The sequence below is a fragment of the Fringilla coelebs genome (genome assembly GCF_963513975.1).
Source record: "Fringilla coelebs genome assembly, chromosome: 4".
Classification (NCBI taxonomy): Eukaryota; Metazoa; Chordata; class Aves; order Passeriformes; family Fringillidae; genus Fringilla; species Fringilla coelebs.
The window spans coordinates 63,225,642-63,246,206 of record NC_140032.1 but is presented as its reverse complement, the minus strand read 5'-3'; positions in this window follow the sequence as shown (position 1 = coordinate 63,246,206).

Genomic DNA, 20,565 nt, shown 5'->3' with positions numbered 1-20,565 from the left:
CAAGTAAATCCCTTTGCCAATTTACTATTGCAAAAAAAAAAAAAATGTTGCCAACACTTCAGAATGTCTGCAGAGGCACAGAGATCTGCCCAGAGGTTTCCACTAAGCCCTGGGGAATGTCCCAAACTAGCAGGCCTGGTCATTCTGCAACCTTTGAACACTTATTTTAATTAATAAAAGCCGCCTAAATTAGCTCAGTAACATTAAGGTAGAGACAGCCTTTCTGTCATTACTCACAAGTCTTTAAATTTACGCTGGTTCATTTCTAAGTTGCAATTCTCTACAGTTACTATCATCAATTCTCTGTCCTTTAATATCAGTTTTCTTTTGATGCTTCCAGAGAGTTATTTAAAAATAGCATCACATGGTCATGCTGAGCAATTAACAAAGATTCATAATTTATATGATTTGTCCATATTTCCCTGTCCCTATTCCCTCCTTGTATCCCAGCAGGTTTGAAATAAGCAGTCTCTCCTCAGGAAGCACCATAACATAAAATAAATGGGTGAGCTAAACCAGTAGTATCAATTTTCATTTATGAAAAAAGTTCACAGTAGTTGTAAATGCAGCTATTAAGTGATTCCAACCCCCAAAAAACTGTCTTTATTTTACTGTCTTAATAAATTCAGCTGGTAAGATGTTGAGCTTTTATGTTACGTAGTTGATGTTATTTAATCTTGCTAAAAATAGGGAGTGAATACTCTATACTAAAATTATAGCAATTTATTAGCTACTTTGTTGCCTTGGACACCACAATCTTTGTTATTTTAGTTAAGTAAATATACACCTCTATAATGTGCCCGTTACTTTAATTTTTTATCTTTTTAAGACAAGTTAGTTATTACTGTTCCCCAATTTTTGACACATAATGAATTATTAAATATAGTTATTTTCATTCAAACTTGATTTTTTATTCATATATATTAATAGCTTCATTTCAAAACTAAATTGCTCATTCCCTTGTTGTCCATCACATTTTCTGTTCCTCCACAGCTTGAGCATCCAGTGGTACTGTGCCATAAAACTGAAGTAATGCATTTGGGAATGTGCACTTTGCTGTTTATTGTTTTCTACAGTCAGAACAGCATTCCTAACCTAAACATCTGTTTTTCCCCACAGCACAAGACACACACAATATTGCCAAACACATCATTTTACCGTGGCTTTAGGATCAGTTACCCTTGTGATGATGTCACAGTAACAAGTCCCAGATGGATTGGACTCAAACCCATACAGGGGACCCTGAGCCAAGCCTGCCCAAGCTTCGATGCAGGCCCACCACTGGCCAGAGATCAGGGCAGAGAGAGAGATCCCAACCCATCAGCTGTTTTATCCCAGGAGTTTCAAACCCCCTGCAGAAGCAGGACTCCACAATAAACCTACCCTGCTGTCACACGGGTCTCTGAGAGTTTGTGTTGTCCCTGTCTCCCACCAACAACCCCCATGGAATTGTGACATTCCTTTTGTTGAGTTCAAAGCATGTTCTTTAACTGTATAGGTCTTTGCATAGAATCATTTATGTCGGAAAGGACCCTTGAGGTCCAAGAATCCAAACATTTTTAAATTTGAAATATTTTCAGGAGCCAGTAAAAAGCTTCCTGGGATGTATTTATTCATGGACAGATAGGAAGTTTCTTACAGGTCTTGAGATTCTGAAATATGATTGTAAACAAGTTGCCAGTTGAGGCTTTGTTTTCTTTATTCTTATTATTCTTCGTTTTCCTTATCCCTAGCCTTACTCTATTGTCCAGCCAATTATTTCAAAGAAGTAATTTTAAACAACAATATTTTTCGTAATACACTACCATAATTCTCTTCTAATAGAACCAGGATACATTTAAGAGAAGGGAAAAATAAATTTCACTTTTGAGTTTGGAAGGGAAATATTTAGAGAAGTGCATTATTAAGAATCCTGCAGCTTCAATACACCCTTGATCTGTAAGCGTCCAGTTATGTCAGTGGACAGCTAAGAATATTTTTTCAAGCTAGTGGTGAAGATGCAACTAAGTTTATGACCTCCATATTTCTGATTTTGTGGATGTTAGCCTACACATCCTGAAATGTATTTTTTCCTTGGCTGCTAACAGGAGACAGCAGCAGCAGGGATACCTGAGACAGGAGGGTGACATTGCATGCCTGGTTTTGCCAGGTCACTGGCTGAAGACATGTTCTCCTTCTTGCAAAATGTTATTATATTCTAATAGTCTAGAAACATGAATTTCAGAAAGAGTATGTGGAAGAAAAAGATGTCATTTAATGCTAACTTCAACCAGTCAGTCCTATTCTGTTCTGTAGCATGGCCTTTCTCTCACTTGTAGGACCACAAACCTCTATATTTTGTCAGAAATAATTTTAGAGATACAGAATGTTACATATCTTCTTCCTCACAGCAATGAAGATTTAAAGGATGTTCTATAGAAACCTGAAGATATCTTCAAGAAATAGTAAAATATTCATTTCATTAGTCATTGATGGGACGAGAGCAAGCAAAATGGACTTCTCTTTTCTTAATGGATTTAGAGAGAGTGCATTTTGTCAAGTTGTTAATTAGACCTTAGGAGACAGGCAACTCATTAAAGCTTTGTGTGTTCTAAATATTACTTTTTATAAAAGGCTATTTACATATATTGCTTTCACAATTAAATTCTGATAGGAGTACAATTTTAAATAGACAACATTATTCAGAATTTATATCTGACATATTAGTGCTCTTGTGACAGTGCTAGGATTCAGAGTAACTCTTCTTTTTTTACTTTCTCTCAAGTTTTAGAGCCTTCCCCCTTGAAGATTGTCTTTAACTTGTTAATTAGTTTTGTCAGTCAACTGCCTCAAATCAAATTACTAACTTTTTTCTAATTTTAATTTTAAATCTCAGATCCTTCTGACTGAAATGGTTGGAAAAGGACACACTGAAAGCTTAAAGTTAGCTGTGGGCATATAAATACAATAAAATCAGAGCACAGAAAGATTTCCAGGGTTTCCTCTAATGTGCATATCTCAGCAATATTAAAGGATCAAAGCTCTGTCTATCATTCCATATCTTTTTTTACCAATTTAAGAATAAATACTCTATCATTCTCTGAATGCACTAGGGAATCATATTGAAGTTTCTCATTACTGGTATATTATTAAAAGATTTATGGAGAACTTGTTGAGATATTTGATGAAACATAATAAATCTCTTTGGAAAGTTAGGATGAGTTGATAAAATATATTTTTAAAATGTCAACATGGACATGAATATATTTAATTGATACTAATTTTAAACAGAAATCAGAAAAATATGTTGTATTAAATATGCTGCCAACAGAAACAATTTAATTGATTTTCATCAAGAACTTTTCCAGCTTTCAAAAATGTTATTACTTATGGATCTGTTTGGAGGAATGTTATACCTGAGCCAGTATGAACTTACAGGAAACTTTTATCAAATATTCTGTGAATTTCACGTTTTTAATTAAATGCAAAATCTTGAGAAGTCTTCAGAAATCAGTGTTCCAATTCACTGTTCTCTTGCACAGTAATTTTTCCTAACCTTGAAGCAGCTGTGCTTAATTTCTTGTTTTACAAAGCAATATTCTCTTTAAAAATATTATTTTGTTTCTTTTAAAGAGCATGTTTATATCAGTCATATTAAATGCTGAAATACAATTGTGATGGATGCTTATCCTTGAAGATCACTTGAAAATGGACAAAGTTTCACCTTTTAAAGAAAGACAAGCCTGTGTATTACAAATTGGAAGAAAGGATATCTGCTACTGAATTGTATGTATTTTTTTAAAATGTCTCTAAGCAAAATAATTTTTTTTTCTCAGTTTACACCCCCCAATAATTTATTTACTTAGATAAAAGGAATTATGTAAGTAAAAACCTGTAGCAGAAATGAACTTCAAAGTCAAAGAAAACAAAATGAATGCAGATAAACCACAGATGAATTTGCTGAAATGCTAAAGAACAGTCTTATTTTTCCCTTCTTGAAAACCCTACATTTATGTATATATATATTTTCTTTACTGTTGCTTGTGCATTTGTGAAACAGCAACAAATTTTCTGTGCTTTAAGTTTCCACCAGGGTAGCAAGAACTGCAAAGACATTATCATCCAAATATTAGGGACAATTTACAAAAGTTGCTTGCACAATAACACTTCTTAATTTTCTGGATGTCAAAATAAGACCATTTTAATAAGCACTAGAAAACATAACCACACAATATTATTTGATATATTCACAGAATCTTCTACTTAAGTAACTTCATATCAGAGACCTCGACAAGTAAGTTGATTAGAGCCATAAATGTGTCAAGGATCAATGTAAATTTAGGATTACATTTCATGTGGGAGGATCTTCAGTGGATTTAAACACTCTACAAATATTGACAAAATAACTTGATCCCAGTTGCAATACTCATTAGATACAAGAAACAAACAGAAAGCAAACTGATAGCTGAAGAAGCAAGGTATTTCCATGTAGAGTGCAGCCTGGAGCAAAGTTTCTGTTTCTATATTTAAGGGCATTTGTACACTATTTTAAATGGTAAGGACATAAAAAAGATTCTTTGTGATATTACACAAAATAAGGTATAAAAGTCATTGATTCATATTAGAAAACCATAGTACTTTACTTACTAAAACTTCTTTCTTAAGTTCTCAGGGGTCCCCAGAGACTAAGGGCTGTGCAAACATGGAATAGAATAAGCATGAAAGACTACCAAGTTCTATCAAGTTGCTAATTTCATTTCTTCTTTTTCTTCAGCTAAATTAACTACCAGTTAGAAGCTACCAGAGTTTCAGCTTCAGCAATAGGATACTTGACTGCTTGCTGCACAGACCTTCAACCTCAAAACTTTCTTAACCAGGACGGCTCCCTGGCAATGTGCTCCATCTTGCAAAATCATCTCTCAGTGCTTGGGGGCCACAGAGGTCCAGGGAGCAAAGCTTCCAAACTTTAGTCTGGCTTTCCAGTGATCTCTGTGTGTTATATTCCATTCCTATTCTTCTGAAAACAGGTTCTACAAGCATCTTTGCTGTCCTCTTTAACTACCCTGTCACTTGTTTCATCCTTTCCTTCCACCACCCTTTTCTCTCTTGTATACATGAAATCTAAAGAATTGTTCCTTTTTCACTCACACCTTTAGAGCATGTGCCATCCTGACAAATGTTGGAGAGCACTGTGCCAGCATTGTTATGGCTCTGAACTTCAGTTATCAGCCCTGTTTCATAGCACAGATTATTAGCTCGCATTCTACACTGCTGTTGTGATCCTATGGTTGTGATTATCGTGAGCAAAGAGCAGAGCAAGCTAACTACAAATGACACCTTGTAAAAAATAAAGATCTAGTAGATTATTAACTCTATATATGACACTGGGATATCAGGTCTTGTGTTAATCAAATGGCTCTTCCCCACCCTAAAAATAAAATATGAAGTAGAAAAGAAACATCCTATTTCTTTATAATTATTACTTTTTGCCTTCTTATTTGTATGGGATTTCACAGGAAAAAAAAATCAGAAATAATGGGTAGTTTCTGCTTTCAATTTACTGCTAAATCATCATGAACCCTGGGAATTCAAACTAACTAATACAGGAAAGGGCTGCCAATCAAAACCCTTATGGCTTCTTATGCTCTAACAGAAATCTTGTCCAGCTGGTCCTTAGTCAGCAGTGGCACTCCAAAAATGTGGTTTCACAATTCAGGTTACTCTTGAAAGTGAGATAAAGGTTTTTGTGTTGTACTCTGTCTTGTATGTTTCTTTTGTGGAGCTGCAGGTAAATCAGCCAACACAACACATGCACAAAGATTTAGCACTTTTCACTCAGCTTTCTGCTTTCAGTGGTTCAGAAAACCAGAAAGTTTTCCATCTAAAGCAGGATGGCTAGATAAACTCTAGTTTCTTCAACTTGTCCATTATAGCTAAAAAAAGCAACTCTATCTTCCCTAATTGTAGAATATCAGCTGACAGATATCCAAGGCAAGGAAGTGTGTCTGCTTTGGACCTGATGCCCTAAAAACAAATCTGAAAAGAGATGTCACAGACAGCTTATTGCAGACAACACAGTGAAAGAAATTGGAGCTGTTTCAGTTGCAAAGTGCAAACACATTTCCTCACTGAGCTTTATAATTCATATAAAGAAGAAAAAGCAGCAGGCCAAATTGAGAGGAATGGGAACAGAAGGAAGCCTTCCCAAAATATTGTACACCTGAGGAAGGGAACAGAGACGCACACTGTCCAAAAGTACCATTAAGTAACAAATCAAGTTAAGAAGTTAATCCTCCATTCTTTGTAACTATGTTCAAAAATGGTCCTGTGAAGATTTCCCATATATTTGCATGAGAGATACCACATCATTTCACACAAACAAAAAAAAAAGTCTTTTCAACCAATTTACCATTTTTTTAATTTACCATTTGTTTTCACATTTTACAATTACAGTAAAATGGAATTGAACTTTGCATATTGAGCTGGCCCCTCCTTACAATTAAGTTCTTATAGATGCATGTTTAAATATGTAACTAATTTTTCAGGAATGTTAGTAAAATTAAGTTCTCCTGAATCATGTCATTGCAAAAGAGCATGAACTCTAAAAATTGTTGTGCCTCTGAGGGGTACAATATATAATGTTGTGCAATTATTGGAGGGGTCAGTAATCCCCAGTTCAATTTTTACAAGCCTTATTTTCACATCAAAACCAATATCTACATGAATTACAATTACCCCGATATGGGGAAAATTAACTCTTACTTATCAAAAATTTTAGCATAAAGTTTCTATGACATTTGTAAATGATAAAAGATAGGTGTAAAATATCTGAGCCCCTAAACACAAATGTACTTCCACATAGACATAAATTCTTGTAAAACAATAAAACATTAATAAATATGAGAGCTTTCAGACTCAGTGGTTTCATCAGCAAAAGAGATATCAATAAACTTAACACACTAAAACTAGATGGATAGTAAAACTAGCACTGCAAGCCAAGGTGATTTCACAGCTTCTCTCAGCAAATTAAACCAACACAAAAATAAGCCAGAAATTTACAATTTAAAATACTGCTGTAGGGAAAGTAAAAAAAGTCCTTTAATTTCCTGCTTTCACTCTGGGTTACTTATATGATCTTCAATGGCATCACATACAACACAGTGTAATGTGATATGGCAGAAGCTGACCCTAAGTAATCCGAAGAAGGAAATAAATCTGACTTTTGCCTTGAGGACTGGACAAGGCTGGTCATTTTAGGACATTCACACAGGATCACAGACAGGTTGAGTTTGGAAGGGATTTTTGGAGGTCATCTGATTGAATCCCCCTCTGCTCAAATGGGATCACTCCAGAACATGGTTGCCCAGGACCACATGCAGATGTTTTTTTTAATATCTTCAAGGAAAGAGCTTTACATATTATCTCCGTGCCAGAGTTTGGTTGCACTTTTCTGATGTCTGAAAGGAACCTGATGCCACATTTGTTTGTTCCTGTTATGTCTTTCACTGTGACTGGGCACCACCAGCCCTGTCTGCTGTGCACCCTTCGGGTATTTGTGCACACTGATGAGATTCCTGGAGCATTTTCTCCTCTGGGCTGAGCAGTCCCAGCTCTCTCAACATTTCTTTGTATGAGAGTTGCTCCTTTGCTGAGCTGTCTCCTCTATGTCCACACCCCTCTCGTATTTCAGTGCTGCTGGGCTGAACTTTACATCGTATGGGTGACTTTGGGCCACAAAGACAGATCAGAAGGGTGATTTCCTTGTGTCCCATTCCACATAATCATGTAGTCTTCAGCTTGACAAAACAAAAGCCAGTGACACCTTGCTACAGACTGCTCCTCTCAATTTTGCAAGAAGCTTTCATCTGTAGGCTGCCCATATTACTTTGCAAATCAGGGACATTTTAGTAATAATGACCTCTGAGCCATACATTAAAGATTTGGAAGGTTTTGTTTAGCATTCACAATACTTACCAGAACAAGTGTAAGTCAACAAAAATAATTTGTCTGGCTGGTAATTGGACAAAATTTAATTTGAATGGCCAAAACCAGTACAACTTAATTTGTTGTCCAGGAATTCACTGACCTTGGAGATTCCAAAGGGGTCAGATAGTCCAGAGCCTGTGGTCACTTCACTCGTGCAATGAATCCCTGAGCATAGGAAATGACAAATTCATCCTGGCTGTGCAGGTCCAAATCAACTTTATAACAAAGTATGCCCCTTCACCTCACAGCGAAGAAAGTGCTCTTTCTTGATAAAAACATTGTTGGATATATACATTTATTGAGAGCAACTATGATGCAGAAATTCCACTGGCACTATCTCTGTCAAGTATGCAAAGATCTTTATACTTTGCTGTATTATGAAATGTAATGAAGTGGTAAAATACCAAATCCCTGATAGGAGAACAAATAAGGAAATTATTATTCTTATGTTTGGTGTTTCCACAACAGATAATCATGCACACTTTCTCTCCTACCCATCATCTCCTTGAGACAGAAATCTGTGAAAATAATGTCCACCTAAAACACTCTTGTCAATAATTTCACACAAAATACTGATTGCTCAAAATTTATCACTGAGGTCAAGAACAACAAAAATGTATTAAACTAGAAATCTAAGCTTGAATAAAAGGACATCTATCAGCAAAATAGAGAGCAGTGATGGTAAGTTTCCAATCCCCAGGATACCAGATGAAAGTGTGAGCAAGCACCAGAAAAAAGCTGAGAGGCAACATTGAAATTAACCTAGACAAACAACATCACTTATCTGGAAGGATGGACAAGGCAGAGCAACTTGAAGATTTTTCTAATGTTCCTATTTTTTGGGGTGTTCCCTTCCAAAATACATTTCATCCAGAAAATTACATTTTATTTTCAAATAGCTACAGATGCCCTGAACTTTAATGAATGCAGATGACATACACCGCCTATAGCTGAACACCACAAAACCACACTGTTATCTTCATTTGCATTATGAACTACTCACTTGCTCCATATGTCCACATGATACCTCTGAAAGCTCTGATGTCTTCATTTTTCTGTCAGAGGCTGTAAAAATTACTGAATGTGTTTTTTTCTTTCAGCATAAAAAAAAAAATCCACATGCAAATTCATAGTTTATTCAAATTCATAAATCCAAGTAGAGACATCTGCTGCTAGAAGTAGAGCAAGAGGCAAGTGTCCTGCACTGATTTTTTTTTTTTTTAAATTGCTCTGCCTAAAAAATGACATTCCTAGTGCCTGAACATTTGGGTTTTTTTCTGCTATAAAAATAGCAGCAGGATTTTTATTAGAAAGCAAGAGAGAAAAAAAAAAAGGACCAAAAAAACCAACTTGTTTCTACAAGCCTATTCTTTGCTATTTTCTTAAAATTTCTTGAAAAAAACAACTTGACACCCTCAACTTGAATGGATTTTTAGTGAAAAAAAGCTACCAAAACCCAATAAATAAAAGTCATGAATAATTGCAAAATAAAAATTGGAATGCTTTTGCTTTTTTTCTGTCAGGCAGCTATTATTTAAATTCTCATTTTTCTAAGCATTCTATTTCATATTTTGCAATCATTAAAGACCATTAAAAATATTTATCCTATCATCAGGAAAAGAAACAGAATTAACATTTGCTAAAATCTGACTGCCATGAGTCAGTGTTAAACACCTACTTCATATGTTTGTAAAACTGTATTTTCCACATCACACATACTTTTTTTTAAGATTTCACATATGTGTCTACATCCATACCAGGCTACCACTGTAAAATCCCTTCACTTTCTAGTACCCAATAAATTTCTATTTTTCCCAGGCCAATACCAGACTGTTTTATAGGTGACAAGGTCAAAATGCACATGAATGGATTGTGAAAGCCAGAGGCATCTGATTCTGTGGAAAAGATCTTTGATGAGGACAAACTACAAATAGAAAAAGAAGCTCCTTTTTTTCAACAGCTCATGGATTCAAGATATTTTCAGATTTTGCTTTCCTGATACCACAAGATGAAATTCACACCAAAAAATGGAGTAGACTCCAGTGGGACAGCATCTACTTAGGAAAAAGCATGAGTAAATGAAGAAAATGCTTTTAAGTTTTGAAAAAATGCTAAGTTCACTGAGCCAACACCGAAGAACAGGATTAAGCTACATTTACATTTATCTACCTAATCTATTAAAAATCACTTCTAATAATAAATGAAAGTCTTTAATGTAGGATAAGAGTAATATACAGGAAAATATATGACATTAAACATAATAATACTAATTTTTTTGTTACTATTACCAAACTTCAATTTAAATTAAACATTAATTTTGACTTGAGAAGTAGTCAGAAAAAAATCTTTCCTTCTATATTAACCTATTACTAATGTGATATGTTGCACTGAGTTGCAAGAAAAAAAAATATAAACCAGATAATTTTGATTGTTTTTATTGTCAAAGCCAACAGGTGCATGACCATCTGACCTAGATCATACTACAGAAATTTCCCCACATTAATTATAAACAGCCAGCTTGCCTTTGTATTCGTCTCAGGAGCATTACTACATCTCTACCTATTAATAAATTATTGACTTTCATGGTCTACACAGCCAAACTGAATATAAATGGAAATTAAGAGCATGCTAAGAGGTACCTAAAAAATAAATTATATATTCAGTGGTATTTGGACAGAGTTGAATTGCCTTTATTTTTTTTTTATCTCTGTAAAGATTTGAGGTATGAATGAACTCTGACAGTGGGGATACTCTACGTTATTTAGAAGGGTCTATCTTGAAATTGACCTTTCCCAACTTCTTCCATTCTCTTCTAACTTTCAAAAGTAGAGAAAAATTTTTGTGTTTCTAATATAAAGCATAGTGCAATTTCTTAGAACATTGGTTCAGTTAAAATGATGCACCAAATAAGAAATCAGTAAAGTGATGAAAGAAACATAATAACATTTCAAGAATATTTTTATGATTATTGTTTTGAAAACATTATTTAGAAAAATCTATTCATTAACTGTTTTGTTTTCTTAAAAGTGGAAGCTTTAGTAAATAAAGAAAAACAAACCATGCATTTCTTACAGGCCAGCCCAGGAGTTTGCAAGCTGCTATTCCACATTAGACTCTCAAGCAGTACAAGACTTCATTACAAGTCTAAAAGTTTAAGGCTTTAAGAAAATGGTGTAGAATTGAAGGGTTTCTCTGTAGAATTGTGATTACAGTCTTGTCTATAGAGCTAGAGATGTGTATACATATGAAAAAAGAGTGCATTTCTAATATGATACAAAAATACTGGATGGAAGCACTGATAAAAGGAGATTTAAGGAACAGAAATATTATGAAGGGAAGCTAAAACAATTCAGACAAAATGTGGGCTTTTCTGCACAGAGCAAGAAATTTCATTTTCAGGCTCCACTTGAAGTTACAAACCAATCTTTCACTACAAGAGCTTTTTCTTTCTTCTTGAGAAAAAAGAAATTCAAGATTTAAGCAGTTATGTAGTAATTACGGGTATGAACATGTGCCAGGAATTTAATCCATTTCACATTCAGAAGCTCCTGACGTTTGAGAGCACATTTGGCCACATCTATATTTAAATTTGTTAAACTTAGTCATAATTTCTAAACATACTCTTCATCCTTTTTTTCTTGAAAGAAACATTTGCTGTAGAATAATGAATACGAATTATGCAAAGAAAGTCTTTAAAGAAATACTTCTTGCATATTTTAAGCCTGTTAAAAGTTGAGTTTGAAAGACATTGACATCCAGAGAGACTAATTTATTTTATAATAAGAAAAATCATCACAAAATTGTAGTTCAGAACATGTCAGTTAAGTTACTGGCAGGAAAATTTGTGTTACAACTAGATTTTAATTTTTGAAAGGCTAGAAACCTTACACTATTCATATTGTAGAAAGTAAAAATATTTTTAATTCATTTCCTTATCTCAACTTAAAAAAAAAAAAGCTTAAAATTTACCTAACTAAACTTTTCACATTCATAATGGAAATTAACTTAGAAAGAGGTTCCAGCCATGGAAGATGGAAGTCTTCAGTCAGTCTCAGGATTCAGCACCATTAAATTCAGCAGCAGCTCCTACAGGAAATAACACCAACACCCAAATAAGTTCTTCCTCAGCAGTTCACTTGGAGCTGGATACAGAAATGAGCAAAGCGATGCCAACTCATTAAATTTTTTAAGACCCAATGCAAAAAATTCCTGCCATGCCTAGAACTGAATTTTGCGTCCTTTGCCATAAAACACCCTCTCCTGGATGAGGACATGACACTGACCCAGAAGCTAGCTTTAGCATGGTGACCTAGTCCTTCTCCTAAATGTTCTTAGGGAACCACAAGTAGCAACAAATCTTAAAATGCCTAAAGCTCACATTCTAAATCTAGCTAAAAAATAATCCTTGTTTTTATGTCTGGACCCTCTCACTAATTCTCTGAATCAAGACTGGACCTTAGTTAGCTTAATTTAGCTTCCTAGAAATTCAGTCCCCAAAAAAAATTCAGCCTTAACATTTCTTTCTCCTAGTCCAGAGTTCATATTTTGCAGGACCTGACTGAAATTGTAGGATATGGTAGTACTTCTGGAATCCTCTTTGAATGCATGTCCAAGCTTTTCTCTGACCCACCTAATCACTGAATTCCATGAGCCCCCTGAGTATTGCTCACTCATGCTGATTGATTCTTCTTGACTTTCTGTATGGAGGTGTTTGTGCAGGGGTATGATGTTTAGCATCAAACATTGACTTTCCTCTTGCAAACTTAAATTCATTTAACTTCCTACAAGCTGGAAAACTTCTCTTACTTAGACTTAGCTGCCACCGGGACAGACACCCAAAACTTAAAGCTAACAGGAGAATAGCCGTCATTGCCAGAACACCTGGGACCTTTAATGATTCATTTTACTTTTTTGGCTGATCATCTAGACTTAATTTTCTGACAGAACCTCAGCAAAGGCAAGCCAGTAAAGCTGGTGACAGAGACTTAGAGGAAGCCCAGAGACATCCCTGATAAGCTCAGCCAACACCTCCTTGTTGGGGAGCAGCTGGCAGGGCAAAGAAATTTTGATAACTATTTGACATCTCAGACGTCTCTACACCAAAAAGGTACTAAAGAAAAAAGCTCAGTTCCTACCCACAAGAAGCCTCTCTGAAGAAGATCACCCAGACAGAGAGGACCCTGGCTGGATATGTCTGGCTGTCATCAGCATCCAAGATGTGGAATATCTATAAGTGACTCTTTGCCGTCATTGATCAGACCAGCTCCAGGGAGTAGCTCAGTGCTCAAGGGCCAATAAAGCCAGAAACTCTTGTAAGTGTAAAAGAACATGTAATAATGGGAAAGGAAAGAAGCTCTCTGGAACTTTTTTTTACTCTTTTCTAACCTTATGTTTTATGACTCAGTCTGTCTCAATATTCCAAATACTTAGCTGTTAAGAAAAGAATGAGCTATTCAATTGTTCTATGGGTTTTTGTGGTTTTTAAAATTTTTTAATAGCTCTAACAAAAAAATCTCCACCAGGCAGTTCTACTTTTGTTCTTTTCTTCCAATCTGTTAGGCTGTGTTAGCTGGAAGAGTGTTTTTACAGATGCAATTTTAACACACAGAAAAGTGACACTTGTCTCCCAGAAGAACTATAAGTCAAGGTTTTACTCACTCTTTTCTCAGGTTATCTCTGAGAGACACTTTCATCCCATCAGCTTTGCTGGGTTGAGAACCTTCAGACTACAAATGAATTTGAATTTTTTAGTATAAAATAAATTAACATAGATGCACATTAGATGTACATTTTCAGTTTTAAAAAATGTTCAATCTACAGTCATAATACTGTACTGTACTCTGAAAACTGAAGTTTATTTTTGTAATATCATGGATAAAAAATATCATGAGCTTTTTTTATCTTAACCATCTTTAGATATCAATATGCCAAGAAAGATATGGTACTGACCTCATATCTCATGACTTTGAGCATTTAACTTGTAATAAAATTTTGAGATTAAGAAGTAACAAGAGCCATCCTCTTCCTGCACTGGAGCCTCCTGATAGGCTGTATGTCACTCTACAGGTTGTTACTCCTGAACATTTCAAAGCTAATAAACTCAAAGACAAAGAACAGGGTTTATCTGTCTGTCCTGAAAGAGATTTAGTGACTCAGTAGTTAAAAGAACTAGTTGAGTAATTGTTGTGGAATTCTAGTGACACCAACCAGTCCCACAATCCATTAAATAAGAATTCAAGTAAGTTCAAGATGTGGCATCTTTCCAAACTTACATCCTGTGCTCTGTTACACGGCTGGAGTCACCCTTAATAGGGATTTCAGGAGCATAAGGAGGAAAAATGTACTGTGATATTCAGCACCACAAAAGCAGATTGTTGGGGAAGAGTTTCTTCAATTCAAAGTCCAGCTACCGTTCTTTAAGTAAGGACACCCACCCGACTGTCAGAAACACATATTTGTGAGCAGCCATTCAAAATTCAATTTTACTTCTGAATCACCTGAAGTTTGTACACCAGAAGCAAGATTCCTGATAAACCTACACAAATTTGGAGAAACAAGTAAAATACTGTTTTTACAATTTTTGATAGACAGGACAGAAAAAAACTAAAATTGCTCCATCCTTTTTCACGTAAATCTTTAACTTTTAAAATATTTCTCATTTATGCATTTTTTCATACAGACCTGTGCAGAATGGAGCTTCCTCCTTAGCATCATTTGGTTTTGTCGTATTTCCATTCAGAATTTTTCCACTCTAGAGAAACTATTTTCAGAATTAAACACTTAAGGGGCTAAGTTTTCTTTAGAGAGGTAGACCCTGCAGGTGAAATCTTAGTTATATTATAACATAGAAATTTTGTTCTTAAAAGATCATTTACTCGGAAGGGAAAAGGACTATAATTTACTAATGGGAAACAAGCCAAAATGAAGAAAACTAAAATATTTAGAGTATCTTGCTGAATCAGCTGATAGCTTTTCCAAGTGTACCAGCCATTTGGTATTGCTGGGGAAAAGTCTTGACGAGGAATAGTACTGAAAAATAATCCACTGCATGCTCACATAGGAATCACAGTGATCAGACACTTAGGATCAGGTTAAGGAAAAAAAGAAAACACATAGAAGTAATAATTAACCATTCATAATGTTTTTCAAAGCAGCCCAGATTTATGAGACTGACATTCACCTTACTCATCCACCTCAGCCTGCCTGCACTGCTACCAAAGTGGCTGTCATTTGTGACAGTCAGCTGTCAGTAGCAACCAGTCATACATAGTGTTTTATCATAACTCATAATTGCTGGCTGAGTAAAGCAGTTAAAAACCATGATGAAGAATTCAATCAGATTGGAACAATTGTTCAGACCTGCTGTGGAGTAAAGTCACTCCATTCCCTCTGCACAGATACATTTGACTATCTGTAAAATGCTCTGAAATAACAGGGCATAACATGCTTTGCAAACATGCTGATTTTAAATTTATGAATTCACTGACCATATTAGAGCTAATCTCAAACATACAGGTGGGCATTCAGGTATCTGAAGGACTAAGAGTCACTGGCTCAGAAAAAGGGGGATTTTTATTACAGACAATTTAATTATTAATTAAAAATAAATTTATCAAATAATTAAGAACACATTTATTTAATTATTTACAAAATAATTTAGACAATAAAAATATTAATTTTATTCTATTCAATGTAAAGAAAATATTTCTAATAACATTTAGAAAACACAAAGGAGATGAAAAACAGATAATCCTAATGACATATGGAAAATAAACACAAGTATATTCAGTATTAATTCTACTTTGACAGTCACAGTAGCAGATTACCTACAGTGGTCCGACATGTACTTCAGTTAATAAAAAGAGAATAATGATTTTACATTTAAATGCTTAAAATAAAGACTGCTAAACTATGTTGAAAACGGTAAATCTCTACAATACTGCATAATCAAGGATAACCTAAATTTCAGTTGTTCCCTGTTAATATCCTTTTCATCAAAGACAACTATATACTTTAATAAAATATTTTAAAATTATGGTATATATGTTGATAAATGGAAGTAAGTTTAAGTAAATACTTGTCCATCTCTACAGAACAAAAGTACAATATTTGGAATAAATGACTTGTTGTAGAAAAGTTGTAGACAGATATTCTGAAGATCTTGGGCTCAAGTCCTTGTTCCACTATGACCAGTATAATCACAGTTAAATCAAATAGATTATCTGGCTTCACATCCCCTGCGCAAAGCCAGCTCACCCCATGACACTTGCCATCACAATAAAATGAAATGACAGAAAAACAACAATGTTAAAAATCAAAAAAAAATTACTTTAAAATAAACTGGCCTTTTTTCAGATACTAGAAATAGATTTTAGCCAAACATAAAAAGTTACTAAGTTGTATAGCATACAGGTCTTAGAATGACTAACCTCTGAAAGCATAGGACTTTTTGTCAGGCTAATTACAGGGCAATGTAATTTTATGGCAAGTAAATACATATCAATCATCTGCCATCTACTCTTTAGTTCTGATATGATACCAACATACTTGATATATGGGAAATGGTTGAAAGAACAAGTTGTAGGCATATTCAAAAGAATAAGAACATTGCCACCTCACCAGTAACAGAGAAAGATTTTAAAATCAAAGACAAAAAAATTAAAATAAAACCAAATAAAGTCTCTGGAATAGGACAGGTATTACAGAATTAAAGGTATTACCGAATGTCTTCAGTTACAATGTAAGATGTACCCCAAAGTTTGTATTCTATCACCATCTTCACAAGCTATTAAAACCAGGTGGAGCAGTGTTCTTTATCTCCTTCATGACTTAGACCTGATAAATCAGGGGGATATCTCCTGTTAATGGGCCATTGAGTGTCACTGCATGTCTGATAAAAGTACACCGTCCATTGTGAGATGCTCTGCCCAAGGGGAGGAGCCAAACATTCCTACCTGGAGATAATCTGAGATTTGGAACACTGCAGGCAGTTTTATCCACTGAATTCCCAGAGGACAAGAGCTACATAACCACCACTGGACCTTCAGAGGAAGACCAGACCCTTCTACAGGATCACTGCTTCAACAGAACCACGCCTGTCACTGCAGGAGGGCTGCAGCCACCATTCAATGGGACTGCTGCCAGCACCCTGACCCACAGGGTGACAGGTTGTATTCTGACCCTGTCAGTGTTTCTGTATTATTGCATTTATTTTAATTTTCCTATTAAATTGTATTTCTGACTTAGGAATCTCCCACTTGTTTGCTTTCAGACTAGTGCACAGAAGGATGAAAAATAACAACTGCTTTCCATTCTGTTCTTTGTGATCTCTCTGGAGGCATAGGTATCAGAGGGATTTTCAAAGAACTGCTGCTTACATGGAAGAATGGAATAATTTGCTTTGAAAATATTTGTAGAAGTATTTTTACATAAAGTAAAATAAGTAGGAATAAAGATTATATGGTACGAATTCCACCAGTCAGGTGATGGCATTGTAGCCTTCATACTTCTGAAGGCACAATGCTACTACACAATACTACCAAACTTGATCTAGTGGAAGGCATCCCTGACAGGCAGGGAGGGGGGAAACCAAAAGATCTTTAAGGTTCCTTCCAACCAAAACTATTCTATGATTCTATGAAAGCACAAAAAACCTTGGGAAAGACCAATTATCATCAATGTGCTCTCACTCCATCCCAAACAACCACAGAGAAGAATTGTGTACTGTTTTAGAAGAAGAGAAAACCAAGAAACTAACACACAAGAGTCACTATGGTGCAAGAAGGACTTTTATTAATAGCCCATATAGAAAATAGCTCTCCATTTTTTTCCCTTCACTTATTCTGTTTCTACTACATTAGCCAACAAGATCATCTGTTTCTGTGAAGTGATGTGGTGCTCAAAACTAATACATTTGCTATGTTGTATCTTTATGTTTTAGTATGATAAATGAAAGTAAATAACATGAAATTCATTAGCCTCTGAAGTGGAAAAACATCAGTTTCTTAAATGTAGCCAAATATACTAGTGTTCATCTACTTCAAATTAATTTGACCTATATAAATTCAGTTCGGCACAGCTGGAAAGTCACCAGAAAATTTTTTCTTGTAAATAAAGGATGTTTTTTCCATATCTTGCTATAAAGTATTCTGTCTTCTTTTTCTGACTGAGACAAACAGCGTCTTTATAAAACTATGTCTTTAAAATTTGGGCAAAGTAGGAAAACTAGAGAAAAAGGAGTCTTGGATGTCTTTATCTGGCGTCACTTTTGCCTTGCACTTCCAGAAGTAAAAAGTTCCTAAAATGCAGAATTGAAATTTCTAACATTAATAAGGGCTCAAGCCAGATTCTACTGTGGTAAATATGGAAAGGTTATAATTAATTTTAGGTTTCATTTCATAGTAATGTAATGCATAGGGGAAAGACTAAATATGTACTTACAGAGTTCAACCCCCATTCACTAAACAGTTGGACTTAAAGACTCTTGTGGGTCCAGCTCAGAATATTCTGTGATTTAAATAAAATGATATGTGTATATGTGGCAACAGAATGCAACTTGAAACCTAGAAACATTGTTCAAAATATAATGTAAATGACAAAGGTTTTCAATGAAGTAAAATAGCAGAGGTGTGAACATAGTAAATTGAACACAGTGAAGTTATTTTTATTAGATATTTTTACTTAATCATCATTTTTCCCAAAAAAAAAAGTGAGGTTAATGACCTGGGGATTTTTTCCTCCAGGGCCACACTGCAAACACATTTAGGGAGAGTATATGCAAGTATGTGAGTTTCTGAAAGGCTTTGATAATTCTTATCTTTCCTGTCTTGTGACACATGTCTGCTTTCCCTAGAAAGAAGGAGATTCAGGCAAGAGCTCCAAACTTTTGACTAATTGGATTAATGAGTACAGGTTCAGATGTGTTATTGGTGGTGAGATAGGCAGCTAACACTAAATGTCAGATTATAATGGATATAGGATAGGAACAATGGATAGGAACAAAGATAGGAATATGTTGTAATTTATATAATATATTAAATTAAGTAAAAATTAAAAGACTATTCAAAGTTGATGCTCCAGTACTAATAATACATATTACTTAGCATAAAATTTTATTTCTTTCATGTAAAAAATGAGAAAAGCTACAAATTTAACTAAAGACCTGTTACTGAGTAAAATCTTACATATAGCAATAAATACAAACAGACTTATTAAACAAAAGGTGTCACTGAATGTACCTGGAGTCAAAGGAAATGCAAGGAAAAAGGCAGAACATGTCAGACTATTCGCCTTCCTCAAGTTGTTTGCTAAATATATGACATTTATTTGTATCAGAGTTATAAATACCAGAAAATTAGTGTCATGATCAATTAATAAGCTGTTTACTGCATTAGAGCACAAAATAACTCCCTTAAATCTTTTGAGGACTGAATAGATATGGGGATAAAAGTCTTTTGAAGGAATGCAAGAAGAGAGCCTCTGGAAGATGCTATCTGCATTTTTGTTTTTATGACTATTTTGAGATTGAAGAGACACCTGGTTTTGCCAAATCATGACTTGCTACAGATGGAGGAAAAATCTAATGTGCTGCAAAAAGTATTTCTGAACACTGCAAAATAAACAATTTATGATTGATAGGCATCCTAGAAGTAAATATTTTTATGCTAATTATTCCTGTGGCTGATTTTAAGTACTTATCTGGTAAAAACTATAAAAAAGATATTTTGAAGCTCTATTGCAAGGTCAATTCTAAATTACTATTTCAGTCTCTGTTCTATTTCTTATAGTTTACATTATTTATATTGCAAGTTAAATTGAAGCCTATTTGTAGAAGTAATGGGGTCTGTTTTCACCAGTAGCAGTCATGGGCTTGTCATTAGCAATGAAGTCTCTGCTCCAGATTAGTTTCTGTGAAAACCACCACCAATTTTACTGACATTAGTAAATTTTTAAGCATGTGGCTTAATTATTTAAGCATGTGACTTTTATTCTCATTGCTTATTTTCTCCATAAAACTTTTTATTTTGCACTCTTTAGGGATGTGACACACCCCAATAATAAGACCCTGCATCACCTCTTAAGATGTCAGGAATTTGAGAGGTCTGACCTACTGTGAAAATACAGAACATATATGGTAAATGATTGGTCAGGAAAATATTTTGCACTTGCAAGTGACATCAACAACAGGACATATTACAACAGCAAAAGTTTGAGGAAAGCAAAGCAGCTCAAGGACAGAACACAGCCAAAACACATTCTGGGGTGCAATAAGCAAGATGCTGGCAACCACAAAAAGAATTTAAAGCCCACAGTTATTGTGAAATATATAAAGAGACTAAGTATTGAGAGATTATATTACTGGCCTAAGAGATGGTACTATCTCACTGAAAATATGACAGACTTCTAGAAATTACAGATGAAATTTGTAAAATTCCATGAACCAGCTGCAAATTAAGATAGACTATATTGACTGTGTGATCATTAGAAATGGCATTGTGACAAATGCACCAAGAATGCAAACCATTACCAAAAATAATCCACAGTAGAAATTATAAAACAACTGGAAAAATTCCTGGGATTTTTTTGATACTTAGCCAGATT